The sequence below is a fragment of the Gymnogyps californianus genome, chromosome 1, assembly GCF_018139145.2.
Source record: "Gymnogyps californianus isolate 813 chromosome 1, ASM1813914v2, whole genome shotgun sequence".
NCBI classification, from domain to species: domain Eukaryota; kingdom Metazoa; phylum Chordata; class Aves; order Accipitriformes; family Cathartidae; genus Gymnogyps; species Gymnogyps californianus.
The window spans coordinates 202,236,400-202,256,522 of NC_059471.1; the positions used below are offsets into that span (position 1 = coordinate 202,236,400).

The 20,123-nt window shown below is 45.0% G+C and overlaps 1 pseudogene; it reads right to left on the reverse strand.

The window, feature by feature from the left end:
• Positions 1-14,045, reverse strand: part of LOC127021909 (sucrase-isomaltase, intestinal-like) — a 35,110-nt pseudogene extending 21,065 nt beyond the window's left edge.
• Between the last annotated feature and the right edge of the window lie 6,078 nt (positions 14,046-20,123).

The window sequence follows — 20,123 nt, forward strand, 5'->3', positions numbered from 1 at the left end:
GGCCAGCGAGGTCCAGGGTTCGAAGGCTTTCTGCTCCTTCTCTCAAAAGCTGGACTGCTCTTCAGCCAGGCCCACAAGAGCTGGCAAACTGCTTCTGGCTTTGACCCAGTGCTTCCCTTCCCCCAGGCTTGGCGTATAAAATACAAGTGCATCAACACCGTAAGTAGGCTCACTTAGCCATGTCCTCTGGATGCTATCACAATACAACTGCTGAAAATGAGTGCTAAATACTGAAATAAGCCAGCACAAGGACCCCTGCTTTGGCACTTACATTGCAGTATTAAACTTATCCTTGTTTTAGCTCAATCTCTGCTGGAAAAGGTATGATTTGCCCATTTCATTTAATCCAACAGCTAGCTTTCCACTGTCACTCCAGCTTCACAGCAACAGTCTGCCTGTGTAAGGTAGTTTTGAGTGCTTCCCAGCTGCAAGTTGAGTTTTACAGTAGCCAACAGCAACCGTGCTGCAATGCAGCTCTGCCCTCCTGGACCGACTGAGCCCCAAGCCAAAATGCAAACCGCTGCCTGCTGGGAACCAGAGGCAGCTCCAGAAGCAGTGGGGGGAGCTGCGCGGTTCGGATCCTTCACTGGCAGTGACAGAAACTCCTCTGCTTGGGCCACGGTACTGAAGGGATGGAAAAATTCCCCTGACGCCACACAAGGCTGCTTCTGCAGCAGTGGCACGTGAGCAGCTCTAACAGAGGATAGGAACATCTTGCTCTAGTTAAATAAAAGCAGCAGCTGAAGAGTTAGGCCCTACAAGTAGATCCTGATTTTAGCTAAGAAAAGTAAAATTGGAAAAGATTCTGTTTCTTCTTCCAAGATTCTCTTTTCTTGAAACTTCTTACTAAACGATAAATAGTAAAATGAAGCATGGGGCTGTTTCTTATTAGATACTATTACAGATTTCCCAGGTAACATCAGAAGCTTTTAAAATGTATTTCAATCACCTGAAATCTGCTTCGAAATACTGAGAAAACTTACTGGAAAGTTGGTGCTGTCTGTGACCAGCCAAAGAGAGAATGTGTGTTATAATGCTCTCCAAGGTAAGTCTTGGAGTCAGGACACAATGTCTTTTATGCCAGGGAACGAGCAGAAATGCCTGAGAATGATACAATACACTGTAAAATTATATACATCGCAATTCAAATCTCTTCATATTTTTAGTCATTTAGGGGTGAAAACACCAAAGGATTTGGGAAGAGGAAAAGCTGAAGAAGTGCCAGTCCTGCACTGATTAGAGGTTAGCCTGTAGCCATGAATACCTGCTTGCAGACAGGCATGTGTCCTCAGGGGGGTGAGAGGACTGAGTAAACACTGCTGATTAATTTCAAGTTTTATGTCCAATAATTCAAAACATCTGTACAGATATCATATATTCAGTAACAGACAGAAAGAAAATTTCTGCATTGCTGAATTAAGAACACACCTACATATTCTTTTACATAGTGACAAATTTTACTTAAGAGCAAAAATGTTGCAAGAAAAAAACCCCAGAAATTCAGACGCCCAGGGAACTTGCATGGTTGTGTGAAATCATGAGACCTCAGTTTGCGTATCACTCAGCTGCAGATGTAGGTAGGCAACACAATTCTGCCCTATCATGGCAAAATTCACACTTAAGCTCAACTCTGGCCCCTCTCTTCCCCTGAGGCATCTAGGGCTAAAAGACAGCAGGACTAATGTCACGGCCCCAAGCAGCATTGCGAGCGATGAGTGGGGAGCGTCGGATGTGTGCAGGGGAGGAAAAAGCATGAGGTGCAGCAGTCCACAGGGTGTCATCTGCTGTGGCCCGATATGCTGCACAGAAGAGAGCAAGGACAGATTATAATGGGTATGTTCACATGCGGATGGATGCTGTGGTGTAACCACAGCCGGCAACTAAGCACCACGCAGCCGATCACTCAGTCCTCCCGCAGTGCAATGGGGGAGAGAATTGGAAAAGTGAGAAAACTCGTGGGTTGAGATAAAGACAGTTTAATAGGTAAAGCAAAAGCCATGTACACAAGCAAAGCAAAACAAGGAATTCATTCACCACTTCCCATCGGCAGGCAGGTGTTCAGCCCTTCTCCAGGAAAGCAGGGCTCCACCACGCAGAACAGTTACTTGGGAAGACAAACGCCATCACTCTGAACGTCTCCCCTTCCTTCTTCTTCCCCCAGCTTTATATGCTGAGCATGACATCATATGGTATGGAATATCCCTTTGGTCAGTTGGGGTCAGCTGTCCCGGCTGTGTCCCCTCCCAACTGCTTGTGCACCCCCAGCCTCCTCGCTGGTGGGGTGGTGTGAGAAGCAGAAAAGGCCTTGCCTCTGTGTAAGCACTGCTCAGCAATAACGAAAACATCCCTGAATTATCAACACTGTTTTCAGCACAAATGCAAAACATAGCCCCATACTAGCTACTATGAAGAATATTAACTCTATCCCAGCCAAAACCAGCACAATGGATTTTCCAGTAACTGTTTCTATCAGCAGGTCACAGGCAGCGGACGCAGCGGTAGATTTTTGCCTTCAGTAATAATCAGGGGTAGCCCTGATGTTGCTGGCACAGCACTGGTTTAGCTGAGCCAAGGGGAAGCAATATGAGGCACAAATTGGCTACACAGGTGCTGCCTGGTCTTTGATCCCATATTAAGGACATGCTGGCAAAGCCCATTTGGTGCGGAAAATGTGATTCTCATCCTCTGCAGGTAACCTCCATGAAAATGCCATGTGAAGTTCAGGAGGAATTGGGCAGCTCAGATGTTTGGCTTATACAATGTATTTATTTTTAGAGATGGAGTTGAAAATGTTATAAAATCCTCTCAAAAAAAGAAAGAAGGTAGATTCTCAAATATTCTTCTTTTGCATGCTTAATTAGGTGCACGCACTATTGTAAATATTTCTCCATGAGCAAGTAATCTCACTGCCTAATCGCACTTTACTGTACCTTTGCAGTTCATTACTACAAAGTGCATCTCTCTGTACCTGAAACCCCATTAGCCTCTCCGCTCTGATGTGCCACCACAGCTGGAATCCTTGTTTTTGGATCTTTAGACACAAAGACTCCAGTGGGGCTGATCTGCATCAGAAATAACTTAATCTATAGGCAATTTCCAAGTAACTTTGAGTGATATGGCTTTGAAGAAGACACTAAGGTTCTGGGGAAAGTCACACTTAATGTCCCCGTGGCACTTAATTATTAGCCCCATAAAATTAAGGTGGGATATGAAAGAAAATGCTGCCACAAGTCATATTTTCATGCTTCATTCTTATTCTGAATATTTTGTATTCTGCCTCAGTAATACTGATTATTTTACAATTGCATATTAATCTTCAGTATAAAGTGTTTTACAGAAAATTGATTTGAAGGACATCTGTTTTTAGAAGTTCAAACCACGGTTACGTGTAATCGTGGTTATAATTTCAATAAGGAGGCTGAAGGCTACATTGACAAAAAGCCTGAGGCACTGAGACTGGGACTTGCACAGATTCAGTCACCTAAGACACCAGTGAGCCCCCAGAACCCTGCCAACCCCAGGAAGGTCCTAATGTCTTGTTGGACTAAGCAGCTTAGGTCCCACCTCACACCTACACCAGTCAAAGGCTTGGACAGCCAAGGGCATGCACAGTGTTGGCATAAAGTGGATTATAAAAGAAAGCCCTTAAACACTGGTTGAAAACAGATCTACACCTTGGAAAAAATGCCTTAGGCTCCTGTCTGCAGAAGGGAGACCAACACTGAGTCACAAGCAGAAGTAGGTGCATACATGCACAAGAAAGAGCAAGTCAGAGGGAGAAACAGGGCTTAAAACACACCTGTCTTCAGCATCCTTTGTTGTCCTTACATGTCACGTAGATATCTAGGTCTCTGACTCCTCTATTACAGCTCAGACTTCAATGCTAGTTGTCACAAAGCTCAGCTTCATGCCTCAGAAGCCTCTTCATGGGTCCATCCCTCAGTTCTTTATTTGTGAGGGTAAAGGGACCTCTGTTTTGGCCATCTTCCCCAAAGTCTCACACCTTCTTTTGCAGCTCTGAATGCTGACAAAATGGAGGTAACTTAAGGCAAAGGTGGAAATGTCTCGTCAGTTCCTGGGCTTATGGTCGATGACAAGACCCACAGGGCCAATATACAGCAGTTACAATCAGTGGTTTCCCCGCAAAGAGAGCAAACACCAAAATCATAATTAAAGCTCTGCTTCCGGTTTCAATAATTTACAATCTTTTTATAATATTTTGTCATGCTTCTGTTGTTTATGTTTCTCTTGTATTCGGAGTGAAAAGAAATTATATTTAATAAATAAAATGAAGAATTCATATGACAGTATAACAGCCTGAAGGGAAAAAGGGGACATTTCCAATACTTCACTGTCAATAATTCATTTATGTATATCAACTTCCTGCTGCATATTAGCATTGCCTGGGCAGCCGGGCTTTCCTGCGGAAATGTTGGCTGGATTAATTGTCAGGATCACTGGCACTAATTGTAAGTACTCATGGCTTCCTGGGGAAGTATGAGCATGTCATTAACTTGGCTACTGGAAGAGGTGTTCCCATTCCTATTAGTCTCCCATAGGCTTGGGCATTTTTAAGCTTGTTTTTAGCCCATTTCTAGTAAGGCAATGAAAATTTTTTTCCTAAGAGAAATAAAAGATATTGAATTAAGGCATCAGGAAGATCTTCCTTGTCATAGTTTGTGGAAAAGGCAGAGACTGCCCATCCCTGGGACTAGCAGTGGTGATGGTAAAACAGAAGGGTTACTCCTTCCATGAATCTGTAGCTGAGTTACAGTATATAGGTATCTTGCCCTTTCTGTGATGCAGACCAGTTGCTCAGAGAATGGCAGGAAAGGCAATTTTTCTAGTCCTCTTACAAGGCAGCCCCAGTGACAGAGGGAAGTGGCTTACGTTTGATACTCCACCAAAGCTGAGCCGATGGAATCTTGAATAAATATGTAACTGAACACACAGAACAGGCACGGAAAGATGGAAAATAAGAGGATGGATTTGTTTTCTAAGAAATAGCCTATCCAGGATTAAAAAAAAAAAAAGATTGTCAAGGAAACTTCATGTGATGGGTTGACCCTGGCTGGACGCCAGATGCCCACCAAAGCAGCTCTGTCACTCCCCTCCTCAGCTGGACAGGGGAGAGAAAATATAATGAGAGGCTCATGGGTTGAGACAAGGACAGGGAGATCACTCAGCAAATACCGCCACAGGCAAAACAGACTCAACTTGTGGAAATTAGCTTAATTTATTACCAATCAAATCAGAGTAGGATAATGAGAAACAAAACCTAAATCTTAAAACATCTTCCCCCACCCCTCCCTTCTTCCTGGGCTTAATTTTGCTCCTGAGTTCTCTACCTCCTCCCCCCTCAGCGGCACAGGGGGATGGGGAATGGGGGTTGAGGTCAGTTCATCACACGCTGTTTCTGCCACTCCTTCCTCCTCAGGGGGAGGACTCCTCACACTCCTCCCCTGCTCCAGCGTGGGGTCCCTCTCACAGGCTGCAGTTCTTCACGAACTTCTCCAATGTGAATCCTTCCCATTGGCTGCAGTTCTTCACAAACTGCTCCAGCATGGATCCATTCCACTGGGTGCAGTCCTTCAGGAACAGACTGCTCCAGCATGGATCCCTCGCAGGGTCACAAGTCCTGCCAGCAAACCTGCTTCAGCGTGGGCTCCTCTCTCTCCACAAGTCTACAGGTCCTGCCAGGAGCTTGCTCCAGTGCGGGCTTCCCACGGGGTCACAGTGTCCTTCGGGCATCCACCTGCTCCGGCGTGAGGTCCTCCACGGGCTGCAGGTGGATATCTGCTCCACCGTTAACCTCCATGGGCTGCAGGGGGACAGCCTGCCTCACCATGGTCTTCACCACAGGCTGCAGGAGAATCTTTGCTCCGGCGCCTGGCGCACCTCCTTCCCCTCCTTCACTGACCTTCCAGTCTGCAGAGTTGTTTCTCACACATATTCTGACTCCTCTCTCCCAGCTGCAATTGCTGTTGCACAGCTTTTTTTTCCCTTTCTTAAATATGCTATCGCAGAGGCGCTACCACCGTCACTGACTGGCTTAGCCCTGGCCAGCAGCGGGTCCGCCTTGGAGCCAGCTGGCACTGGCTCTATCAAACATAGGGGAAGCTTCTAGCAGCTTCTCACAGAAGCCACCCCTGTAGCCCCTCTGCTACCAAAACCTTGTCACGCAAACCAAATACACGTACTAGGAATGTAAGGAGGGTTATTGATATCATTAACAGCACATCCAGGATACTGGCCTTTTAAGAAATCAGACGGTTCATTCATATCCTTTAATAAAGACAGTAAGACACATGTCAAAAGTCTCATTTTCTTTTTTTAAAAGAAGGGAGGGCAAATATAATGAGACATACAATCCAGATCCCATCGTAGTCAAGGACATCCTTAAACTCCAGACACATCTGGGTCCACCACTCAACTGTCCTGGGGTTGGTGTAGTCAGGAAACACTGAGTCTCTGGGGGGCCAGGCCTAGAGTTCACAGGTATAACGCCTGGTTATCTTCCCATTTCTGTTATACAGGTGCTCCATCACTTTAAAGCAGCACTAGACCAAATGCATGAGAGAATTTAATAAGCCAACCTTTCCAACAGCAGGAGTTATACCATCGGAATTGTTCACCCAGACTCCCGTTTCCTCTCCAAGATCATAAGGCCTGTAAGTGCCCAGTTCTTCGTCCTTAGTTATGAAAGGGTCCTGAAAACAGTGATTACACTTCCATTATCGAAATCCCAAAGGTAGCAATTACTTTTCTATTTGTATATTTTAGAAAAATTTGGATTACATTCTTAATGCAGATTGCAAGAATATTGGAAGAAAACAGCATTAAAATTTAAGAAGAGTTGAGAGCACATAATAATTTAGGAAAAGTCATTAAAGATATGTCATGAGTATTTCTTGTATGAAGCAAAAGTGATGTGAAATTATTAAATACCCTTATGTTTATTTTTTATGAGACATTCTATGTTCAAATGATTTGAGAGAGGCACTAGATTTTACTTTCCCCCCTGCCAAGGTCTCTGCTTGGCAGAGTGGGGTGCCATGCTGGGCATTCCCACACTTGGACACCTCTGGTTTTCCTCCAAGGCAATCCTCATTCCAGCTGCCTCAGCATCAGCAGCTCAATGCTGGTAAAACTGAAACTTCTCAAGGGGCTTGAAGTTGGGACACATCCAACCTGAAAAGGACCTCGTTAGCCCTCCCTTCAGATCCAATGTCAGACAAGGGTCTTTTATGCCAGTCTGGTGCAGAATAACCCAACTCATGCACGCCTGCGGGGCCGTACATCTCTGTTCTCCCCAGGAGTGAAGACCACAGCATTTTACACCCCACAGCTCGTCCTTGCTGCCCCTTCACTGCTTGGGGTAGTCACCACCTCCCATTGCTGCCAGTGACATTGACATCACCAGCTTCTCTGCCTCAAGATGGCCACCAGTAGCCACCAAGCTCATCGAAAGGGAGCCTAACCTGCTCCTGCAGAAGATGGTGGCCCACCATGCCAGTAAGTAATAAAGTTAGGAATATTTTGAGATGCCAGTGAATGAAGACATACTATTCAACTCTGATCAGCTGTCAACTGGGACTAAAAGGAGGTAAGTGCACTTTGCAATATGTCCCTAATTGGGAGCAGCTATCTGCTTTCTGTTATTTAGAAGAGAGGACGATTGCAGCCATTTTAGAAGGGAATTCTTTACTTTTCTCTTAGAAAATGTTATTCCCTCAGGTTCTGTTTAACGCAAAACCTTTCAGTTATGAAACACAATGGAGAAAAACACCACTGAAACAATTCTTCCATTCACTTATAGCTTGTGCAATAATTTAAGTGAACTTTAATTAAAATGTGACAGAAGTCTAACTAATAAACTGCTTAAGAACAAAAACTATCTGATCCCAAATGGTAAATTTCTTTAAAGGCATGTTTTAAAGCTCATTTTAATACCTAAATTAATTGCCTGATTTACTTGTAAGCCCTCTGATAGCTATAGCCCTAGTGAGGAAAGTATATTCTTCCATGCCTCAAAAACAAAAGCCCCTGCTAAACCCCTACCTTAAGTGCAAAATTCTGTTCAACTTTAACTATCTAGCTCCAGTGTCACATCCATAAAGAGTATAAGTGTCCATTACATTTTTAACTTGTTCAATAGTTCAGCTTTGGAAAAGAGAAAACTGTCCATCTGCAATAATTATCTTATAATTGTGGAAAAGATGTCTCTCAAGGGACTTGAAGGCTGGAAGAAGTCAGCTTAATTAGTGACTCCTAATCCAAACTTCTGGTTTCCTTCAGCTGAAAGGTTATTCCAGTGCATAGATCTCATATATTATGCAGGCTTAGTATCGTCCTAAAGAGAACAAAACCCTCCCGTGCATTCATGGGTTGTTTGTGGGGAGGAAGTTCATGTCTATTAAATCTCCCCTGACTCGTCTTTTTAGCAGCTCTTGGAGAGGAGGTGCTGAGCATCCTTAACTCCAACTGACTGTCCTGAGACCTGGGGGCACCCAGCACTTATCCAGACTGATGCACTTCCACCTGTGGCCCCAAACATAGGTTTTGATGCACATCCATAAAAACTCATCTCTGGAAATTTTAGCCTCTACAGCTCATAGAGCTGGACTTCAAAATGTTAAAGCTATCAAGCATTATTTTGAATCATGAGCATGTTGCTATTGACTTTTAAGTGATTTGTCACTCATGTCATTCCTAGCTGTTTCTATTTTTAGTGTGATTTAATGGAAGCTATACAAGTCTTTCATTAAAGCTCCTCTTCAGTAATAATGTTTATCATTTTACATTGTAGTCGTTGTTACTTTTAGAACTTCTTTCTTTGTTTCTAAAGAATATCTTTGTTCTGACTCAGCTGAAGCATGCACATTATTCAGCGCAATAATGATGACCAAGTACTGACACTGTTAGACAAAATTTCCCTGAAATGGAGGTGACCTGTGAAAGAGATCAGGAGAGAGAAGTGCCGAAGGACTGCATTTAGAGACTCCAGTAATGGGGCCATGCTACTATCAAGGTGACCATAGGCATGGAGGGCTCTCAGCATTGGATGCAAGCGTGGGGACTGGACTTCCTGCTGGTGAGGCACCAAGCCACCCCAGCGGTGGTGGCACAACCGAGTTCAGGGTCCCGTCCTCAGGCAGGTTGCTGATGTTAATACTGCTGGCTGTCAGGATCTGCACTTAGCTTGTGACCATAGTGGTCTGAGATGAGGAGGACTGCAGCCATCTCCCCCACTGGGGGGGACTGCAGTTGGAGCCCATTTCCTGAAATCATCATGAGGGAGGCAACAATCTGCTACACTCGGGGAACTCACTCATTACTGTCACTACCCAAAGGGAATCTAAATAGAAAATTGTTCTTTCAGTATCAAACTGGATTACACCTCCCTTGATTGCAGTTAGCATGGCTTTGCTGTCACTTGGGAATGAAACCCTTTATACTGTTCCAGCTCCTGACTCAACTTATGGGAATGCTTTACATCACTAAAGAATGCTAACAGTCAGAGTTTGACAGAAATATCAGCAACTGTAATAAAGTGAAAATAGAAAACTTCACTACTAGTGTAACCTATACTTCCCATTAGCTTTTAAAAAATGAAGGGCAAACTGGATCAGCTTTTGTTCTTTTTCACAAGCTTATCTGAAGAACTAGAGCAGAAGACAGTCCTTAGTTACAGGTTAGTGGAAGGAGGAAAGAAGGGCTTCCTATCTGGATTCCCATTAGCTCATTGCATGAATTAAGAATTGTTATATTCCTTGCATCTGCCTAACAGCTGAATTTAGATTTATATAGCAACAGTGCCTTATGCTGCTCTAGCATGCGCCATCTGAGAAACTGAAAGGACTTTAAAAATGTTGTTGAAGCTCAACTCACAAGTAAGAAGAAAACATAGCTCACCCACTAAACTGTGACTGCCTGCCTGTAGCTTCTTACCCAGCAGCAAGTGCAAAACAGCTGGAGGCATCCTAACTTTGATGAAAAAGAGGTGACTACCATGTATTTACTGAAGGGCAAGAGCGTGCATGGGAAGAGCTACCCCAAACTCATGGTATTTTGCTGATATATTCATGTCTCATGAACTTTTTTGAGATAAACCAATAAATAGGCAGGTGGTATTTAATGTTACAGCTCTAAGAGATTAGATAATTTTTAGAGCAGTACTGAGGATACAGGGAGCCTAAACTGCCTAATAGTTGGAAAGAGCATTCAGTCCTGACAGCACATGTGCTCACTTACTGCTTGGTTAGTTATTTGCAATGATGTATCCAGTTAATTCTGGACTATTTTTGTCTTGAAGTTGCTCTCTCTCAGAGTGACTTAGTAATCTGTTACTGTTTAAACTCCATGCCTTGGACCTCCACTGATGGAAACTGTTTTCGCTGCTGCACCCTGGAGCTTCTCGTGATTCACAGCTGCAGAAGAACTAGGACCTTCATGGGAATGTATCTTTGAGGACAAATTGCTGGCAAACAGCGCTCACCGTATAGGCTGCTATTTCCATTATCAATATGTAATTGATCACTTGGCCTGTGTGGTTTTGTTTGAGATTCCTAGCAGTGAATGCAATTATGGTGCAACAAAGTGAAGATTAGGCCAATAATAAATACAGAACAGGTATTTTTAATGAAACTACCAAAAAAACCCCATCAGACTGAAGAACAGCAAACCTCATAACTGTATTTTAAAAAGAAAACACTGAAATGGGTATCTGTGGTGCTGACTAGTCCATCCTCAGTCATATGCTAAACTTTACAACAAATTGTGGAGGAAAAAATAAGGACAGGAAGGCACTTCTGACTTAATCTATCTATTTGACAAGATAATGTGATTTTTAGATGAGGAAACTGCAGTAGCTCTCGGTTATCTTGACTCCAGTAAACATCTGATACACCACCACAAGTGACAGAGGAACTGTCCCACGATTTAGGACTCTGCTGTTCAGTCTCTCTTCCCACAAGGCTTTGACAGGACCCCCATGGCAAGATGAGGAACGTGGCCCTTCTTATTTTAAAAGGACTGGATCAACTTAGGGCCCAAACATCAGTGGCTTGTCCATTATGATTCAGCTGGATTAATTGGCCTCCGTACAAGTATGAACCACCAGTATAATGTAGGTAAATGTGATGCAGGGCTTTGTCATACAAGACATTTTTTAGCAGAAAGAAGGGAATATTTCTGCCATTCTCCAAACACTGTGGGGGCATCATCTGGAGCGCTGTGAAATCAGTTATCTATCTGCTACAGAGGCAAATGCATTCAAACTGGGGCACACGTGGGGGAGAGCTACGACAATGAGATCTGAAGACCTCACCCGATAAAAAGAGAATAAAATACTTCAGTTTGTTTAGCCTAGCAAAAAAGGCTGAGGGAGAATGCGCTTGTTTGAATAAGTATATCAAGAAAGAAAGTAGAAGGATGAGAGACTGGCAGTTTGAGGTAAATAAGAATAGTAGCACTCAAATGAAAGGTGTAAGCTGACCATTACACCTTTACTTCCATTTAGGCTGGAAAATAGAAGACTGCAATTACAGCAAAAAATCCTGAGAGGGACTCTGTGGGATTGTCTCCTCGTCCTTCCCCTGTGGGTCGGCTCAGCTTGAGCCGTCCCTGATGCATCTGTCGGATCTGTTCGCAACACCCGCTTGGGGGGGGACCCCTGGCGCCGGGCAGCCAGCTCCCTGCTCGGCTTGCCTTGCAGACAGGCAGCTTGATCCTAATGTCTACCTTAAATCTTTTCTGCTGCAATTTAAAGCACTTTTCTTCTTATCCTGTCCCTAGTGGTTATGGAGAACAAATTATGCCTCTCTTCTCTGCGGCGACGCTTCGCACCCTGCGTGCCCTGCTCTGGGTCTCGGCACTCCTGAGCCTTCCCACCCCGATCCTTCCCAGGCGGTGCGACTGTCCCAGCCCGTGCTGGGGAGTGCAGCCCTCCTATTACTGCGCTGCTGGAGGGCCCTGGAGAGCAAGATCTTATGCATCTATCAAGGACTTTTATTTTATTTCTTATTTAATTTTTTATTTAAATTTCAATGTAATTGGTCTCCAATTTCCTTGCCACCATTGGCACTCACTTAGCTATTGTGACAAAGAGTAATTTTGGCACAAGGACGTGTATGGGGACTTGCTGGAGAGAAGCAGCAAACTTTGTTGGAAAAAGTGATGGGGGAAGATAGAAAACTCCAATTTTCCCTTCTGCCCAAATTAATTCGTTTGGTCGTACGTCAACTGAGGTTACAGGCTCAACATACATTGTCCGCAAATTTTCATGCAAACAAACATCTCTCATATTAATTTAGATAAAAAGTAAATAGGCAACACGAATTGTAGTTACTAGCTTTCCAGAGTGATTATGAATAGATTTTTTCCACTATTTAGCTATTTTTGTGTGCATATTAAATATATTTGTTCATTTTCAGGAGAAGAATTGCATGAAAGCAATCCTGTCTCAACCCAGCCCTGGACAGAGGCAAAATTTCTCCTAACTGAGTGGGAAAAAGTGAAAGAGAATTAATGTTATGGTATAGAGATGGTGCTGGTACACAGATATCTGATAAATGCAATACATTTAAATATGAAATCTGTGAGAAATTGTTCTTCAGCTCTTCTCAACAAATGGCAAAAATGGAAAATCTGCTACAATAGCATGCGTACGTTAGCACCTAGATACTGCTATGAACACTGTGCTGCAAATAGTTCTTATAAACGGAACATATAATTAGCAACATCATTAATTTACCAGAATCACAACATTGTGCATTCCTTCCTTCTTCAGCTGTTGGAGGTACTCTGGCAGACCTGCATAATTCACTTTATCATAGTTAAAGTCCAGGCGACGTTCCATGTAGTCGATATCAAGATGTTGGACATCCTAAGCATTTTTAAAGTAAACATTACATGAGTACTTCATCCAGCTCTGGAGTCTTCAGTACAGGAAAGACATGGACCTGTTGGAGCGGGTCCAGAGGAGGGCCACAAAAATGATCAGAGGGATGGAACACCTCTCCTAGGAGGACAGGCTGAGAGAGTTGGGGTTGTTCAGCCTGGGGAAGAGAAGGCTCCGAGAAGACCTTATTGTGACCTTTCAGTACCTAAAGGGGGCTTATAAGAAAGATGGGGACAAACTTTTTAGTAGGGCCTGTTGCAACAGGACAAGGGGTAATGGTTTTAAACTAAAAGAGGGTAGATTTAGCCTAGATATAAGGAAGAAATTTTTTACGATGAGGGTGGTGAAACACTGGCACAGGTTGCCCAGAGAGGTTGTTGATGCCCCGTCCCTGGAAACATTCAAGGTCAGGTTGGACAGGGCTTTGAGCAACCTGATCTAGTCGGAGCTGTCCCTGCTCATTGCAGAGGGGTTGGACTAGATGATCTTTAAAGGTCCCTTCCAACCCAAACCATTCTATGAATCTATGATTGAAGTATTTGATACAGAAAATCAGAATGTATGCATATGCATTTCTAAAAGGTAACTAACGTATGAAATGAAACCAAAGAGATTGGCTATAATAATTGTAAATAATTGTCAGGCCAAATTCAGCTCCTATAAATTTACATGGTAACACCGGACAAAATGGAAATGTAGAAGTCCTAGTTTAGCAACTGTTTGGCAGTGATATGCATCAGAAACGCCATAATTTATTTTTAAAATGCTAGCACCTCATACTGCATAACAGTAAATCCACACCAGAATTACCTGCTATGTAGCCAAGAGCAGCACTTAAACCTCATGTTCAAAGCCCACTTTAAATGTTCTTTTAAGCATTATAAAGATATTACATACAAAACCACTACATAAGATTATGAACATCCTTCTATTCTACAATTCTCTTTGTAGGATAATCACTTTTCCTCTATTATAACTTTATTCATCTCACTTTAAATTGTAAAATTAGCATACACAGTGAAAAATTCATACTTACATATAGGATATCATAGTAGTGCATGCGATCGACAGTTTTCTTTAAAACATCAATGCTGCCATCACCCCACTGGGAGAGATGAAATCCCAGAGACCAGTAGGCAGGCATGTGTGGGCGTCAATGGCCTACAGCAGGAATGAGGAATACAGAAATGCAAAAGGTGAGATGAAGAGAAGTTATTCTGAAACACCAGGAGAGGCTCCCAGCTCATTTAAGCCATAAAGATCAGGGCACAGGTATCACACCCCCATGAAATACCCTTTCCTTTCTCAGAACAGCTCACCATACAGTATGCTTGGCTTCAAAAAAGTGCTTCTCCTGGTGGACCCTTGTCCTTGGCAGAGACTCTGAGTGACACCCACACTGAGCATCGCTTCTAAGAACACCCCAGTGGAAGACATTGTGTATAAAACCCAGGCTAATGTTAAATGAGGGTCTCGCTGAGGTCTCAGCCTCTGCACAGTAGCACATGCCTTCACTTACGCGGTACACACCGGCAGAAACCCAGTGTGGAGCCTCGGACCACCTTACCCCATGCCAAGTCCACAAACCCTTTGCTCAACAGCAGGCAAACCTCTGATGCTACACAGCAACATCAGCTTTGCTAACGTCTCTTGCTGCATCCAGCTGAACTAACTCATCAAGGGTCTGATGTTTATTTGAGCTCTCTGAAGTTTTAATTGTATTTACACACCACCCTGATGAAATTCAGTTGCTTATGACTGACTGCTCTTATTGCTGGCCCACAGCATTAAGTTGCCAGGCATTGACAAACCTCTTCAAGGTCAGAGTTACTGTTTGGTCCCAAAATTCTCAACTGAAACACGAGTTAATGAGTTAAATATGATTTTATAAATATTTGATTTCCACTGGCTCCACGTAATCCAGCTGTAAATTGCGTGAGGAAACTCAACTGAGAGCACAGGGGAGCGAGGCATCCTGCTCTGCTTCGCCTGGTGAGAGCTGCTCCGGCAACCTGGGACAAGCAGCGAGTAACCACAATGTGTCTGTTCTAGAAATAAGCTGAAATCTGGCGTTGCCTCATTAGTACACACTGGTGTTTTCTGGAGGATGTCTCTTGCAATCCTTACTCCAGTTTTAAACAGTTAGATCCCATGAAGTTAACCTTTGTTCAGTATTTCTAACGTCCTTGCAGGAATTACATGAAAATCAAGTAGCTAGTAAGCACCCATGACTTATTAATCAGTTGCAGCTATTGACTCCCTTTGGCTAAATAACTGTTCCTCCCTTATTTCCTTGTGGATCTCCATAGTTAGGTAATTACGCTAAGAAGTGAAAAAGAACAAAACTTGCATATTGGCAGCTAAACCCCATCTACTTTAATTAAATAAAACAAGGCACTCCTGGCACTGTGTATGTGTTGCATTGCTAAGCTCTCTAGAGATCACAATACATAAAGGCACATCTTCCTGTGGGATTTTCTCCAGTAAGAGTCTGACCTGGGAAAGCAACGCTGAACCTGAAATTGCTCTAAAATACGTCACGGATGCTAGAGCTGGTGGAATGTGCAAACTGCACCAGACAGAAAAACAGATGCAGGAGAGAAGCAGGGAAAAGCAGAGGATGTTTTAATGCACCAGAGCTGGGGGAACACACAGGGTAAACTGCTTCCAAACAAGAATGGCTTGTGGACAGACAGGCGAATTTTAAGCACTAAGCATTACAAATTTGGCTACACAGTGTGCTTTTGCTTGTTGGGGTGCTGCTATCTCACCGAAGAAAAAGCAGGAGGAGGCCAGAACAACTGGTGAGGTTAATGGTTTGAGTCCCTCCAGGAGGGATGCTCCAGCTGGGCAGCACAGCTGCCCGGTACCCCTGCTACTCATCCCGTTCCACCAGACTTAACTCTCTTCACCCTCCTCAACACCTACTTCACCTCCAACTTAGCTGGAGGCTAAGCCCTTCAGAGGAAGCAAGAGCAGCTATCAGCAGCATGCTCCTGACACGGCTGCACTTAGCCTTCGCTGCACGCTGCTGCGCCCTTGCTGGGAGAGGCCCTGGACAGATGAAGGTGGCCTCCTACCATGTAGGGGGAGGTCGGTGGGCAGAGACACGCCGTTGCCACCACGGTGCAGTCTCGTCTGGTTACACATGTCATTAGTTCTTTCCAGCTTGTGTGGACACAGCTGATCCCCCAGACCGTCTTTCAAGCTCTGCTGGGATTTCCCGTGGAGAGCTGAATGGGGCATGATGGCTCGGGACGATCTCCTAGATACCCTGTGAGCTGGCACCGAGGTGTCCACCAGAGCATGGCAAGCCTGAGGGCAAGAAGTCTGCTTCTCTGTCACAACTGCACTCGCCATATTAAGGATAAATTCATCCGAGGAGGCAGCAGAGCTTGTTTTAGACCAGCCAAGGTTGCGAGATGAGCTCTGTGAACCTCACCACTTTGTGCTCCTAATGCAGATGCACATTTTGCCCTTGCTTTCTCTACTGTAAATAGTGACCTCTACAAACAAGGTCAAAAAGACAGACCAAAACAAAAGAACTCCCTAATGAAATAAAATGTTTTCTGCACAGGCTTGTCTCCTTGGACGAGAGGAAGAGAGAAAACCAGCTGATAAATATTAATCCTGGAGGTGAACGCAGAGCCCCGTGCCCTGGCAGGATGTCTGCGTGGCATCCGCTGCCTCTCCCCAAGCAGGCTGGGAAACGGGAACCGCTGCGGGGGTGACCAGCCTGGGCAGAGGCAGAAGGAACCGCTGGGCAGCCCTGCTCCGGGTCCTGTGATACCCTGGGTCACTCCTGGCTGGGGAGGACAGTCAGCCCGGGACATCGCCAATACAACGTGGTTCAAGAGCTGGATGGGGATTTGCTTCTGCCCTCATGTCCTGTCGGGCAGCCAGGTGGATGCCAGTGGGGTTGGAGGTGGAGCTGTGGCCACCGGCATGCCGGTCAAGGTCCTTCCCAAAGGGCGCGTCCCCAGTGCTGGGGTTTGCTGAGGTTCAGCTGCTCACTCTTACGTGACAGTGCTGTCTCGCCTGCGGACTACAGAGCTGCCTCACGGCAAGGCAGTATTTCGTGACAGCATCCCTTGAGGAGTTTGGGATTACAGCTGAACCAACTGAAGAAAATCCACCTTGCAAGCAAGATACTAAGTTTTAAAGCAATTAGTTCCCCAGGTTCACCAGGCTGGCGCATCTATGGTGAGCTTAATTGAAATCAGCAGAACATTTGAAGAGGAAGGATGAAAACAGGGCAGCTGGGAAAACAAATGTTCTTTTTTCTAATTATGCTGCGGACTCTCTCTAATGGATCCCCCTGAAGCTTGCTGATAAAGTAACTGACATATGGTACCTACTCACAGATGGATCAGCAGAGGCAGGGATGTAATTTTGCAAACCTGAAAACTCATGTTGGATTTGATATATATTTAGGATCTAGTTAATTCATATAGATTGCGTTCTGCATGCAAATGATCATAAAATGCAGTAGGCAGAGAAAGCCTGCTTGGCAAAATTGACTCCCATAGAATCAGAAAAGGTAAATGAGGTATAGCAGGGGAACTGAGGGAGGAAAACACGAGAAATGCAGAAACAGCAAACATAGGGGGTACCCAAACTGAGAAAAAAAATGGGAAGATACAGAATGCAGAAGCAGAAAAAAAAAATCCTATTTTCTGTTGCACAATTCCTCCTGCACTTGGTTCTTAAATAACTCCTGGTGTTGTTTAATAAATTCACTGTTAGTTTTTTCAGGTTTACATAACTTGGCATTATGTAATTTTTTTTCACTTTTTCCAGATGCACCTGCGAGCTGATGAATCTCGGAGGTACCCTGGAAGCGTTTTGCAGTAAGAACAAAGTTCAGTGAAAACTTGTATATCTAACAGCTAAAATCTGTGCCCAGGGAGCAGGTGATCTATATTCACTTTCCCTGTGTTGGGTTGTTGGACAAATAACATCTTTATTGCTATGAGCATCAAGGATGTCAACTAAGTTATCAATGCTATATAGTAAATCAGGATCCTATTCTATTAACACTATGACCAAAGACTTTGATGCGAGAGAGACAGCTGAAGACTTATGCCCTATATATCACAGAGGCTGCAGAGAGAGATACTCTTTCCCATGCTTACAAAGGAGCCGAGATCTCCAGCAATGCAGGTACAGGGGCTCAACATGAAAGACTGCTAATCTTGCACCCTAATTAGCCATATAAAATTACTCTTGAAGCTTGATATTTGCTTAAACTTCCTTTCTTTAAGGAAGAGCTGTAGGAGGAAACTATAAAAATCCAAGTGGGCTAAAGCTCTGGATTTAGACACAGAAATAGTGTGTTTGGATAGTCACACAATGGCTAAATTACAGAGGTGCTCCTATGGCCCAGATATCTGTATCCAGGTCATCCCCTATGGCTGAGGCAGGCAGGTGAGTGCTGTGGGCACCTAGTCAGGCAGGGGGTAACCTTCGCTCAAAGGCTATGCACAGAAGCTGAACTTTGTTTTAGGAGAGCAAGAAGAAAGGCCCTGCAACTGCTGAACCATTAAGAAGATGCTCACAACCTCAGGAGTCTAAAAATTTTAAGGACTTTCAATGCCAAGGTCTTCAAACCTTGTTCTTTGCTGCACAAACACTTATCAGCTGCTTAGTCTTTCTTGGGGGACCCATGAATTCAACTGTGAGACTTGCACTGAATAATCTGTGATAAACTGTAGGTACAAGCAGGTTCCCCATGTTACCTCTCAAATAGGAGGCTGGACTAGAGACCTCCTGAGGTCCCTTCCACCCAGGACTATCCTACGGTTCTGTAAGGAGGAAGTAAACCAGCAATTTGCTCTCAAAACAGAATTAGGAGACATGCAGTATGCTCTCTTAAAGCTTGTCATTGGATAATTTGTGATAAAATAACAAATTCATGGCCTTCACTCCACCCAACAGCTGTTAAATGTCCATTTGTTGAACTATAACTTTACTGAGTGTCTTGTTATGGAGCTCATGTGCTACTGCTACGCCCTCTTACTCTGTCCTGAAAGGCCACCAGTGGACTTGGCAATGGTGATCTGGTATTAGCTCTGGCTGTAGAGCCTCAGCTAGACTGAGCTGAACGGCTGAGCTCTTTAGCTTATTACTGCTTTTCCCCACACTCCTGCAAACCAAGACGTTTGCCATAAAGTGAGATTTGTGTTATATAACTGTACCACACACTGGACCTCTTCTGTAGTAGGAGAAAAGTGTGATTACTGTCAAATATATACATAGCTGTGGCAGGACCGTCTCTGATGTGCCAGGAGCAGCGCTCCTCTCGGCTGGGCTCAGGGACAGGAGGGAGCAGAAGAATCGGGATGCAGATTTCTCCTTCCCATTGCACGGTGCCCAGCACATGCCCTATCGCTGCCACGTCTGCTGTAGCGCTGTCGTGCCACTGGCAGGATGCGTCCTACAGCCCACCTCTGCTCCGCACAAGACACAGCAGGGGGAACAGAGGCACCGGCATTCAGCCCTCTGCTCCCTTCCCACTCCCTGCATCGCTCTTGGAGCCCATTTAAAGCAGATTAGCCTGGGCCAGGCTGGCACCCAGGGCCACCACAGCTTTCGCTGCCACCTGTCCTCGCCCCGAGGATGCACAGAGAGGCTGGTGGCCCTGGCAGGGCAGCCGCAATCATCCCTGATCACCATGCAGGGAGCCCTGCTCTTGGAACAGCCCAGCTGCCCCCAGCTAGCCACGCAGCAGCGACTCTGGGCAAGAGCCCGTGGGCCACCCCGGGTGCTGGCAGCAACCTAGAGACGTGCATGGGGAAAGCTTGCATACTCCAGAGACCCAGTAAAGAGCTTCATTACAAAGCTGTCCTAACTCTCTGCTTTGGAGGGAGCTGCATAAAAGCACTGAGCAGAGCTAAGCCCCTAAATCTTTCACAGAAACAAGCACGGCAGGGGCCAGGGGGGTTGCTCAGGTCTTGAAGTGGCACTGAAGGCAACAGCACAAGATGTTTGCGAAAGGTGTGGAGCACTTTGCTCTGGACACAGCTCCCTTGCTCTCAACGGCCATGCACCGGCTGGCAGCTGGCCACCCTGCCATACCACTGGGGCCATCCTGGAGACGATGCGATGGGTGGTCCCTGCAAAAAGCCCCGTGCAGTGATTTTGGGCAGATGCTTGCACAGGTGGGAGGCGGGTGCCATTTCCCCAAGGAGCTCGCTGCAGCAGGCCAGCCTGGCCCCACCAG